General features: G+C 48.7%; 1 protein-coding gene across 9 annotated transcripts in view; it reads left to right on the forward strand.

Moving 5' to 3' along the window:
- Positions 1-6,652: 6,652 nt before the first annotated feature.
- Positions 6,653-12,870, forward strand: part of NUMB (NUMB endocytic adaptor protein) — a 93,879-nt gene continuing 87,661 nt past the window's right edge. For 6 of the 9 annotated variants that reach the window (XM_042893786.1, XM_042894281.1, XM_042894143.1 and 3 more), the window contains exon 1: positions 6,653-6,716. The gene's annotated coding sequence lies outside the window, so the exon portion shown is untranslated. Of the gene's footprint in view, positions 6,717-7,257; positions 7,279-7,430; positions 7,610-12,870 lie in introns of those variants that run through there. The other 3 variants (XM_042893999.1, XM_042893927.1, XM_042893854.1) reach the window with 3 other exon arrangements.

A 12,870-nucleotide genomic window follows, 5' to 3' on the forward strand; every position in this document is an offset into this window, starting at 1 on the left:
GGCCGCCACGCAGCCCCGCCCCTCCCGGCGCGGCTGCTTCCGGCGGAGGTTGGGGGATGAGTGCCGGGCCTCGCGGGAGCGCGGGCAGCGCAGGTTGGCCTCGGTTCCCCCTAACAAAGGGCTGCCCTGTCACGCCGTGTACCCTTTTGCCACGTTCGCTCCCTGCATAACCGGCACGCTTGTCAGTCTGCGCTCTCTCCGTTCCTCCGCTGTGCTCGGAGCTCGGAACAGAATGGCGGTGCCGGCCCTCTGCTCTCAGTGGCTGCCGAAGCGGGAAAGGAGAGGCGCCGTGCCCGCCGGGCGCTGCTCGGGAGCGCGTGGAAAATGGCGCCGCGTTTATACGTGGGTGCGTTTCTGATCACGAGCAGACTTCAGGAGCAGAGACTCGCCGTACGGTGCTTCCGTGAGAGGAATCTCTGGCGGACTCAGAATTGTGGCAATGGATTTTGCATGGGAGATGTATCTCCGGTGACTCCGTTAGCCTCGGGTGTTTAAGGAGCAATTACCCACGCGTGCTGCTGGTTCATAGAGGTGGCGTTACTCTCACGTAGACCTGAATATCGGCGTCTGCTGAACGTAAATAAGCAGCTAATGCTCCCGGGGCACGTGCAAGTCGCTTGCGTGCGCCACGCAGCGTAAATAACAGGCCAGGGCTGGAAGGAGAATTTGGACCCGACACTCCTGACCTCCCTTCGGCATCGCCAGGGTCTCCGCCGGCAGCCTGCAGCGGCCTGGGCTCATGGAGCTCTGTTAGAGCTGCGCGGCGGTTCCCGGGGCTCCGTGCCGTGCCGTGCCGGCAGGTGGCAGGGCAGCTCGGCGCTCCGCAATGCCGCTCCGCCCGCTGCCGCGTGGGGAATGCCCTCGGCGGGGTTACTGCCGCGGGTGGGGTTCCAAATGGGAGGGAAGGGAAAGCGGGCTGCGCGTCCGTGTGCTGTGAGGGAAGGGAGGGGTGAGCGCTGCGTTTCAAGCCGCTCTTTGTTTTCCAAGGTTAAGCCCCGCTTACCAGAATAATCTTATCAGCTGAAACCGTATCGGCGGAGCTGGGCCCTGCACAAAACCAAGATGCAGCAGCTTTGAAATACAGTAGAAGTTTGGCTATTGTATGCTTAAATTGTATGTAAGCATGGCTAAGTAGGCTTTGGGGGCAAAAAGACCTTTGAAAGCTCCGGGCTTGTGAGGTGTTGTTTGTGTTACTGTTTAATTTACTCAAGTGTAAACGTTTCTCAGAAGCTGAGTGCTTGTGCGGAGCCTGACCCGAGCTGCTCTGAGCAGTGGCGCTGAGTCCGGCAGTGCTGTCCTGGGTGTTTATCAGCCCGCTGGGTTCAAAGTCTCACTCCGGGGCTCAGATCTTGGCACAGATGTCTCCTTCTGATGCTGACAGATAGATGACTGCCATTGGAGTTCTTGATGTGTAATGAAGTCCCAAAGTGAAGGATGTGGTAGCAAATAAGGGTAGTGAGATCTGTGTAACACATTTCTTCTGACAGTTGAGCCTTTCTAATAGTAGAGGCTTTCAAGAAAGAAGCGTGTTGCTATTTTTTCTGTGCCACATAAGAAAGGATTTTGACTTAAGGCACAAAGAGGGAGCTTTAATATCGCTTAAAGAATACTCAGATGGTTGTCTAGGAATAGCCAAAAGGTCTCCATGCTGTTTCCATTCATTGTCCAATATTTCAAGGGAATTTGTCATAAAGAAAGTAGTGTGTCACGTAAAGCTCTTTAAATAAACATAGGGAAAGTAGCACAGATCTTTGCATGATTAGGTGGTCCCCAGCTGCCTCTCATATAGACATAGTAGCAACTGGAGGCTCAATTAAGTGTCTTAATTAGAATTTAGCACAAAGTCACTGAGATGTTATCAGTATATAGACTGCATTGCCAAGAGCCACACACATTTTATTTAAGAGGACATAAAAAATGTGTGCAATACAACTCATTAAAGAGTCACAAATGAATTCAGAAGAAGTAAGGAAATGGCACCTCAAAGAGATGCAGGGCTTATTTGATGTATTACCCTTTTACCACTTATGATTCAAAGAATTGAAATCTTAAATTTGAAGAGCAGATCATATAAGGCCTGATCCTGCAAAGCTACGATCCATCTTTGCTGGTAAGTGGAAAAGGTAAAATTCTTTGCATGATGAGGCTTATTCCACAATTTTCCCTTCTCTGTTCACCGCAATGCACACTGCCCGGCACATTCACTTTGTCCCTGGCAAACTGCTAATGTAAATCGGTCACTGTTAGAAAGTTAAACTAGGTTTAATCCTTTTTCTCATGATCATTTTGCTGGCAGCCTTGCTCTTGCACTGTCGGTTTTGTTCTTGTGCCAAAAGCAATACCCAGTAAGGAAAAAGAACATTTCAAGCCTTCACTAACAGGTTTCCTCAACTAGAGCCCTGACAGTCTTTCTCATACAGCCCAATGACATCCAGTATGTCATCACTGGAAGGACACTGGGCAGGATTGTGAAGCCTGCTCCTCTTTGTGAAAGCTATAAAGTTCACTGCCAGATAACAAGACTAAAAGCTAATTCAGGAACTGTTTCTCAAGAGCTATCCTCTGGGCTGCTCATCAGAGTGAATGCATTCACTCACTGAAGCATCTCTTGGCAGAGATTTTGGCCTATCTCCAGCTGTTTCTCTTTTCTCAGTGATTTTCTTATTTGGTGACTGGTTGCGGTCTTTAATCCTGGTTCTCTGGCACACAGAGCCCCACTGAGAAAATAAGCCTTCCCTGCCATGCAGTAGTCCAATTAAAACAAGTTTATAAAAATAATACTTACAAGATCCAGGCTGCCCTATGAAATTATCTTTTTGGAGGGAACTGGAAGCACAGATATATCCTCTCATCCTACGTGACACTAAAATACACTCTTTGTAACTTGAAGCTGAAATTACATAAAATATTTGAGTAGGACCTTCTACTGAGCTGTCACCTCATTCCTACTGGGATCACAGGGCTTACTTTGTAAGCATTTTGAAAGCATTTTCATGAGGGTTTTTTGTGCTCTTAATATATGTCATCCAGCATGTGGTAGCGCTGAGCAGATACCATCTGCAGTGACTCCGTGGGCAGTGACTAAACACAAAGCTGCAGACTCTGAGACTCCAATCTTCTCGCTTTTCAGCAGGAGGAGAAAAGTAAACGGCCATGAAAATCCATGTCATAAAATGGAAGCAAAGAGAATCTGAATGAAGTATTTGCCCTGTAAGATTACTCACACACAGATGATTGAGATAAAAGGGATAGTCAGACTGTTCTGCATGCGTTGTGTGTCTGGTGGTAGAGAATATGCTTTGCACTGTACAGAGCTGGCTCTTGGCGAGCTGTTTGGGTGAGGCTTCTCTGTGGAAGAAAGAATATAAAGAATTCTTACTATTCAGATCCTTGCCTTATTATGATAACTGCAAAGCGTTTTACATTACCAGTATATATGCCCACTGTTTCAAAAGGAGCATGTAGCAGTTCTGATGTATAGTAGTGCCATTCAGCAGTTGGTTCTCTGGTACATTTCTCATTCTCAGAAATCATGTAAAAATCTTCATCTCATCTTTCATGATAAGTGGGCAAAAAAAAGCTGTACTGATTTTTTTCTGAGGCATTCTGAAGTCACTCCCTCATCTCTGACGCAGCACCACCAAGATGGCAATGTCCATACAAACAGGATGTTTTGGTTTAGCAACCATATTGTTCAGGTCTGCTCACTGAACAACAGGAGAAAGCCTGCATGTAACACTTTGATTTTTACTTCCCATAGCAGATTTGTATTGCTACTAGAGGCAGTCTTTTTGAAATAGTTTTGAACATTTTCAGTGCTCAGTCACACAAAAAAAAACTCTCACATTTTACCTCTGATGTCAAAAAGGTGGAATTCCTCTGGGGTGAGTGCAGTTATAGCAACATAAAAATGCTTATGTTGTAGTATTTATACTGGTATGGCTTGTTCCTAGAAGGGGTAGTATTACAGTGCGATTAGAGAAGGGAGATTTAATCGCCAACATTGTTTTAGGTAGCCAATAGGAAGGGATGATGTTAAGCCTCTGGGTATCTGCGCTGAGGACATGGAATTTGTATTATCATGAGCGCGTGTGTAATATACTCTCAGCTCCTTAGGGGATAGCAAACTATCCTGCTGTCCCAGTGAGACCAGAAAGGATCTTGTCTAAAATGGTACCGCTATCAGGAGCCCGTGGGCACAACATACACAGCCAGCTCCACAGAATGCTCTTCTCTTAAAAGGTGGGAAAGAAGCAGTAGGGCTGGATATCTTTGATGTGCTATCATGTCTCTTCCATTTCTTTGTTACTAAAAAAAACTAAAGCACCCTCAAGCCCTGCTTCCAATATAAGACCTTGGAGAACTAATTTTCATCGCAGCTCTGTGCATGAAGACTGACTGTACAGAGAGAGACCCACAGGTCAGTGTAGCAATTGTGCCTTTTGCTGTGTTGGATGCTCAGCTGGTTCTGTTAAGGTGACCTCTAGGGTCATCTTCCTTTCCTTTCCCACCAAAACAACCCCTTTCCCTTTAGTCACCGATGACTATATGGGGAGCTGGGGAGATACAAATAGCTGAGCAGACAAGTAGTATAGCAACAAATCAAATTAAATCTCTAATAAATATTTGTGAAAGCTACATCTAGCTGAAGCACATACAGGAACTTTAGTTACAATAGGATGTCCTATCCTTTTCTTTACTTGTCCTCAGATCATTCTCATTTAAGAGCAGAGTGTCTTTATAATACAAAGATGCTTAGAAATTGCTTAGAAATTGAAGTGTAATGTACCATGCTTTATCAAAAACATTGTCACAGGCCCAGAGGTAATGAATATTATGAAGAATTAAACCAAAGTCATGGGGAATGCAACATATTAAAGGCTATGCCAGGTCAGAAATGATTCCAAGTTTTGTAACTACACAGGATCTTCGGGCTGGTAGAAATGTCTGCCTAGCCATTTTGGGACACTGGCTGAAACGTCGCTGCATTGTGCTGCTGTCTGAGAGCAGCGCTCTGAAAATATCAGAGGCAGCTGTGAGAAGGAGAGCAGCTATTTGCTTTGGTTTTGCATTCTGAGCAGAGTGATGTGAGATGTAAGAATATTTCTTAGTTTAATTCTCAAACGTGGTGACTTGAGGGGACAGAGCATCAGTCTGAAACTGAGTTTGGGTCATCCTCCTGCTTCTGTCCCAGCACCTCCAACGTAAATGATTTTTGCACACCGTGTTTTGAAATGAGCACTGCTTCCAGTTCCCTTATGTTCTGTTCTGGTGTGTGCCAGATCACATTATAGCCCATGTTCTTTGTCGCTCTTTCTTCGCTTGATTCAGGAACAAAGAGGAGCATGGGGTACTGGTGCATGCAGGGAGGAGATAGTGGAGATAATGAGATAATGATCCAGAGAAACCTTAGGTAATCTTTGCATTTCAATTTCCCGAGGTGTTGTGTTTGTCGGTTTATTTATTTATTTATTTGCTTATTTATTTTCCAGCTGAATGCTCCAGGACCTATTTCAGCTTGCATTTTGGATCAAGTAGCCATTCGAATGCCCGGTGAGAGGAGGCAGGGGCTGGGAACAGTCAGCCCAGGTAAAGTGCTTCAGCCTGACCGGATAAGAGCTGTCAGCCTTGGGGTGTCTGCCATGCATGGCACAGCCTCCCTGCTTTGAAAGCAGTGGCACGCCTGTGCTTTTTTGCACTGGGGAGGGAGGCCGGGGGACAACATTTTGGGCCTTAAGAGTGGACCGCTCACATTTTCCCTGTAACCCAGACTCCAGCTGATGGGAGACATCTGTGGAGAAAACGGTGCATTTTATCGTGGCCAGTGTGGAAGGAAGTGGTTCTTAGGGGCGGCTGACTGGGTAACCGAGGGGTAACCTGGGGTGGCACTGGGCCCCGTGGCAGCACTGCTCTTCCACTCGGCCCCACCAGCTGCCTCCGCCATGCTGCCGCCGGCCCGGGGCTCCCCCTGCGTGGGCCTTTTACAGCCCTCACACGGGGAAGGCACCCGACCTGCGGAAAAGCCAGGACAGCGATAGCGAGGGATGCTTCTGGCAACACGACGCTCCTTGGCCCCCCTCCGCACGGCTGCCGCAGCTGACATCTGCCCGCAGGGGTGACTGCTTTTGTAGGGAGGGAAGGAAGCCGACGGCACAGCGAAACCCGAGAGCCGTTCTTTGCAAGGCAGGGCCGCGCTTGTGGGGCGGCCGCACTGCCCTGAGGGTCTCCAGGCCTGGGCTCGGGGGCAGCAGGCAGATTTGCGCCCGGGCCGCTGCATCGAAGCCCCCGCCACGGCCCGGACGACGCCCGCCCGACCCCCACGTACCCCCAGCTGCCCTCAGTCCCAACGCGGCCTAACGCCGAGCGCGTAGGCGGGCCCTCAGTCGTAGCTGGCACCTCCGGCAGCCTATCGCGGCTCTCCCTTTCACCGCCCCACCCAATCGGGAACGGCAGAATGGAGTGGGGGCGCCAAAGCCCCTGAGTGAATAAAACACTCGGGGGCCCGTGGGCGGAGAGGGGCGGGGCCGGAGCTTTGACGGGAAGCGGCGCGCGGCCATCCCAGGGCAGAGCGACGGGAAGGGCGGCCAATGGGCGGCCGGGATGGGCGTGGCGGGCGGCGGGGACGGGAGCCGCCGTGGGGAGGGGGGAGCGGCGGCGCCGCTCAGTGGCGACGGGCGGCCGAGGAGGCGCCGGAGGGAGGTGGCTGCGGCCGGCAGGTGAGCGCCTCTGGGCCGCGGGGCGGGGTGAGGCCGGGCCGGAGCCGCGGCGGGCGAGGGGCCGCGGGGGGGATCGCGGGCACGGGGCGGCGGAGCCTGAGGGGATCGGCGGGGGGGCACGCGGGCGGCGGCGCCCCGGGGAAGTATGTGAGGGGCCGGGGGAGGCGGCGACGCCCTGCGGCGCCCGCCCTGGGGCGGGGGGCCGCTGGCCGGGCACGGGGTGGGGCGCCGAGCGCGGCGCAGGTGGAGCTGGCGGGGGCGGCCGCGAGGGCCCGGCGGCGGGTGGAGAGACCCCGGAGCCCCCGGCCCCGTGGAGCGGCCCGCGACGTTTCCTGCTCCTCCGCCGGCTGCCCGAGCCCTCATCCGGGCCCGGCACCCGGCCGAGGGTCCCCCGCTGCCGCCCGGCCCGAGCCGCTTTGCAGCGGCCCCGGTGCGGACCGGCAGCCCTCAGCCCTTCGACCCCGGCCCGGCGGGGTGCCCTCGCCGTGGGGGAATCCTGTGGGGCCGAGGCGCCCGCCGCTCGGTTCGATGCTCGGCCGGAGCTGTTGAAGCGGCCCTCGAGGTGAGGATCGTGTCTTCCCACCTGGGAGCGCGGCTCTCGGCTTCGCCTTCCTGCGTGGAGCAGCTGCACAATGGGAGCTGTTATCGGGCAGGAGGCGGCGGGGATGGGCGAACGACAGCGTGCGGCTGGGGCCGGAGGGAGCAGCGGGCAGTCGCTGCCCGGCATCGTTTTCAGGAGCTGAGGGAGGGTTAAGCACGGCTCCTGTTGAGAATGTGCTTAACTCATTTTATTCCACCGATGGAAACGAGTCGTCCTGGTGAGCGACGTGGTGCATCCCTGAGAGGAGAGCCCCTGCTTCGCAGCAGCCCTGCTCTGAAGCTCCCTCGGCCCGGTGGGTTTATGTAACCTGCTCATTAGTGCTCCGTGAAATGATTAGGGAGCTCTTGCTCTGATTCCTATTCAGTGTGTGTGTTACTGCGTTATCGAGGGTATTGTCAGTGCTTCGCGATCCAGCCGTCTGGACTGGGAGATGCTTCTAACCACCACAGCGTCTGGCTGTAATGTCGGTGGATTTGGTTTTGTGGTTTTCATTTTTGGCTTTCTTGCCTCTCCAGCTGAGGTCCAGCATGGGGGGCTGAGACGCAAGGCACAGTCATTCCGTTTGGCTGGAGTACTACCCTTGCTATGGCTTGTAGAAATAGTGTAAATATTGAAATGGATTTCTGACTCATCACTTCTATTTGACTTATTGATCTATGGTTACTGCGAACACGCTCTCTACGATTATGCAGAAGTTAATAGTTACCATAGAGCAGCAGAATTGTTTTTCTGCTCATTAGTGTGTTTTCCATTTCTTCATCTCTTGGCAATTCTCTGTGGAAATGTTGCTTTTTTTTTTTTTTTTTTTTTTTCTCCCTAGCAAAAATCTCATGGAAGGAATACAAAAAATAATGTGAGCAAAGTCCAAGAGAACAAATGTGAGATGCGTTCATCCTTGCCCATAATTCTTATGTTGTTTTGATAGCCTGGGTTATGCGACGGTAAACTGTTTCATCTGTAGCTGAGTAAGGTGTTGGTTTTAAGGCTCAGTGAAAACTCTGATTTGTACAGCTCCAAACATAACACATCAAAGAACTTTTCTTTCTTTCTAAAGCCTAAAGAAGAAATGCAATTGAAATAAAATATTTAAATCCTTACTAGCTGAGAACTTATTTTTCAGCCTGGAAATGATTTCCCTGCACTTATTACTGCTCTCAAGTTTGTGGAAGATGAAGACGCTTGTAAACTAGGAATAGTAGACAAATTTATCTCTTATTTTGGTGTCATAAAGCCCTCTGGCATTGCACTAGTAGTTGACAGCATTATGCGTTTAGGAAGAAGAAAAACAAACCAACAAGCCACACTGGGCTCTCAGAGCTCACTGGACCCCCAGCATTACGTTTTGTAGCGTGGTTTAGCTGCTTGGTCTTGGAATGATCTTTAAGTACTTTTCTTTCTCCGGTAATGGGAGTGGTGAGTGAAGAGCTTGCTGAAATAACAGTAAAAATGCATGGAAAAGTACCTACCTCCCCAGTGATAGGGGCTAGAAGGAAAACATGCAGCTTTAACAGTGTTCTTAACACTTGCTTCAGCGCTCCATAGGGCTCTTGAATTCTGCTTGTAGCTGGCTGTATTCTGCTACTAATACTGGTGAAGCTGCATAATATTTAAACAAAAACAAACAAACAAAACCGAAGCACCAAGTTGTCCTAATGTTATAGAAAAATAAGTCTTCTACCTCTGGAAAAGATGTTCTGCAGAACCTTGATGGTGAGGGATTCTTGTGGCAGTCTGAGCTCGTGCAATTGCACTCATCTGACCCTCTGACCTGGTATTTTTTTCTTTTTTAGAGTAGATTAGATGTTATTATAGCATTTTATTAAGCAAGCTTGGTTTACGCTTATGTGAAACTGGGGCTTTAATGTTGATTTTGAGGTTCCTTCAGCAGTGAATACATTGAAATTATAGATACTTGTTCAATCCAAGGATCTTGATTTTGCTGAGTGACATCAGAGCCTGTTGCCTTTCTCCTTCTGTAGAAGACTGAGCATGAACCTGCTCATGCTAAATGTTCTAATGTGTCCTCCAGGGCACTGCCACCAGAGCAGATATCTCTAGTGGTACTTTCACCAAAAAGAATTGTTTATTTGTCACTCCCTCTTTGCTAATCCAGCTGAAAATGGTGGTACAGAAAAATATTTGACTTCATCTGGATCAGCTGCCTGAACAGGCTGTCTGCGTGGCTGTGTGAATGTAACTGCCTGTATGGGGGAGGAGGTTGTGACCTCTTCTCTGAAGCAACTCTCCTAGGTTTGCCTAAGCTCGCCTAGAAACTTGGCAGTTTAAACTGGGGCTGCGGTTGTTCATCCTCCTTCCTGTCCGTGCGTCTTTCCATGCTGGCACGGGAGTCTTTGTGTCTGGGAGTTCAAGTCCGGGAGTGAAGTCAAGCTGGTGTAATGAATTGCTTCTTGCTCTGTTAGGTTTTGGCTGGATCGTGTTTCTGACCATTGGCTCGGTGAGGGTGGTGGTGGGAGGTGGGGCCAGGGTTGATTTAAATTTGCTTGAGGTTTTTTTGGATCTTTGCCCTTCTATCAAATCACCTGGGTTAGCAAAGACCTATGGCAAATTATTTTACGTTGACTTGGCTGATGGAAACTCATACTGGAAAAAGTTCTTCCATTTTTCCCAGCGATGCATTGGTGTGGGCGGCAGCGGCAGCGAGGGGAAGGGCAGCAGCCTCAGAGTGACACAGCTGTGTCTGGGAGAGGATGTGCTCATCTCAGCTGCATCATTTTGATGTTCTGTACAGTGTGTAGTCAAGGCAGATGTTGCATCAGGAACGAGGACTTTCCTAACAAGATCAGGAGGATTATTCTACCATGCAGGAGGCAGCACTCTTCCTTTTTTCATTGACTAAGACTTGTACTGATAAACTCACGAGCATTAATAGACTGCTATCAATCTGGAAGTACAAATGGCATCACATCATGTTAACTGCTGTTGCGCATCCATCCAGAATCCTTTTAACTGTGTTGAAGGAGGCAGATCTGCGAGAGCTGCAGTTGCTCCCCTCAGCACTTGTCTTTGCTGAGCCATTTGCACAGTTGTGATGTTTCATAGTTACCAAACCTGAAGTTTCTATTAGTGATTTATGCATATACGTCTTCTATTTGTGCAGTGTTGAGACTGAAAGCCTGTCAGGACAAATGATCTGTATATGAGGCGTTGGCTGACAGAGGATTGGGGATACCAAACTGTGAAGAAAAAGTGGAGCCACACAGCAGAGTTTGAGGGTTCCTTGTTTTTGGCTTCCTTGGGTGCCAAAGCTGTAGGATTCTTGGGCTGTGATGTTGAAGCCAGACCTAAAATTCTTAGCCTTCTAAGTAAAATGCTATTTGGCTTGGTGATACTTTGACATTCCCAAGGCTTGCAGTTGGCTGATGGGCACTGTGTGCATAGCTGCTGAGCTCAGAGTTACTGGCTTTGCCTTGTGAGCGAGCGCTTCATGGCTGTTAAACTCCTGGGTCTTGGGTTAGCTAATAGCTCTGTGTTGGTTTTAGGTTTTGATGAGGGTAGTCTGCTTTCAAAGACTTCATCAAAGAATTCATCAGCTGTCGAAGTGGGAATCTGGGGGAGCATGGGAGTTGGTTCCTTGGAACAGAGGGATGGCATGAATAGAAGCTGGGTTGACAATTCCAGTCAGTCAGTTCTAAACATCTAGTAACTAATGATGAAGGGGTTGGGGTTGTGCTTTGCGTTTGCATGATATGAGAGGAAAGAAAGTATGTACTTTCCTTCTAATGTACTTAATGGAAATCTTCCAATCTTGTTCTTGGATGTTTTTCTCTGGAGCTCGTTCAGTTTGTTTTGTAGAAACTTCACTGCTTCCTTTGCTTTTTGCTCTAATATTTGCCTCTTGCTCAAGCTGTCAACCTGAGTTCTGTAGATAATGGTCATGGGGTGCTCCTGCTCATCAGACACCGGGTGATGCCCACTCGATTGGTGCCGATCACTGTAACTGCTGCTGAGCCATCTCAGCAGGGAGAGAGATTAATGTGCAGCCATTTCCCCTGGTGTGGATATGTGGAGAGCTTCACTAATATGCTTTTAAGGATGTACTTTTTTTTTTTTTTTTTCTGGTTGTTTTGTTGTCAAAGGCTGCTTAATGTGGTCTTGTGTTGGGCTGGGGGGATGGAGGGTTAGTTTGTTTGTTCCAAATGCCTTTCAACATGGATTTTCCTACATAAAGAGAGCCTGTAAAAAAGCCGCTAGGTCTGTGCAGCCAGGCAGCCCAGTGGAAAGTCGGCCTCGTGCAGGCAGGTGAAGGGCTGCCACTTAATCAGCCTCTATCTTTTTGTCCAGGTATTAATCCATATCCTTTGGTAAAGTACTTGTCGTTGTAACAACCTTTTCATATTTGGTTACGTGTTCTACATTTAAGCTGTGTTTTGGATTTAATATATGCAGTCAGCGCGTAGAAGGCAGTCTGTAAAATTCTCTGGATGCCCTTTGGACAAAGGCCTCGCGTTACTGCAAAATCTGGACTGCTTATCGTTGTGTTTACATGTCTGTAATAGGGTTGTGCAAGATCAGTTTTCTCTTCAGGCTTTGATTTGTTCGAGTAAATTCTGAGATGGCCTGAGGGCTCCTCTACCAGTTTGGGAGGAGCGGGATTGTCCCTGTGTTTGGCCATTGCTGTGCCATCCCCAGGAGCAGTGGCACGTTTAGGACTTGTAGGATTTCCCTCGGCCCTTTTCCAACCGGAATGCTTCATGACTTTGATTTTCATGAGAAGTTCTCAAAGTCCAAGAGCCTTCTGAATGATGTCGCCCTGATGTTTCTTTTCCTCCACACTGCAATATAAAAGTCTGTGGCTGCACAAAGGCATAAAAGAAAGGCTTGTGAGATTGTTTTAGCGCAAACTTGAACTGCCAAAATAGGTATTTATTTGTTGTGGTGCGGTGGGACGTGGCTCTTTAAAGATGTGTGTGCATAACATTGCCTGATGGACTTCCTCCTCCTTTCAAGTACAGAGTTTGTGCCTCAGAAATGGTAATTCTTGCTTGAACACGAGATGTCCATTAGCTGTTGGCATGTATGTGATACAATTTCATGTTGGTTACCTCACATTTCTGACATAACTCATCAATTTTATTTTGGGATGAGATCAGGTTTTCTCTGTTTCATCCTTGCTTTGGTCTTTGTTTGCTTTGCATACAGGAGGTTGTTCCCAATGTGGTTTGAGTACCCAGACAGCCTGTGGTATTTTGCTCGGGTGCAAACTGGAAATATAATGACTTGCCTACACTATCTGTTGACTTTTAGCTGAGGACCCAATTCCACACATCTTATAGAGTAAACATTACTTGTCATTCAGGTGAAAAACAATTTGGCTCCAGCACATTGCAGTTTAGCGGTTGTGAAATTGGTGTTTTAATGCTGTCGATTTACTTCTTCCCTCCTTGTGTTTGAGGCAGTGCTGAGCGTACAGGTACACTGAATGCCTTGAGGTCCTGGGAAGTGTTACTCTTGTCACACTACTGCTAAGGATGATAAATAAGTTGATCAAAACAATATGTTTTTTTTTTTTTTTTTTTTTTTTTTTTTTTTTTT

Source organism: Lagopus leucura, unplaced genomic scaffold (assembly GCF_019238085.1).
Source record: "Lagopus leucura isolate 7727_CA_CO unplaced genomic scaffold, USGS_WTPT01 Super-Scaffold_1, whole genome shotgun sequence".
Taxonomy (NCBI): Eukaryota; Metazoa; Chordata; class Aves; order Galliformes; family Phasianidae; genus Lagopus; species Lagopus leucura.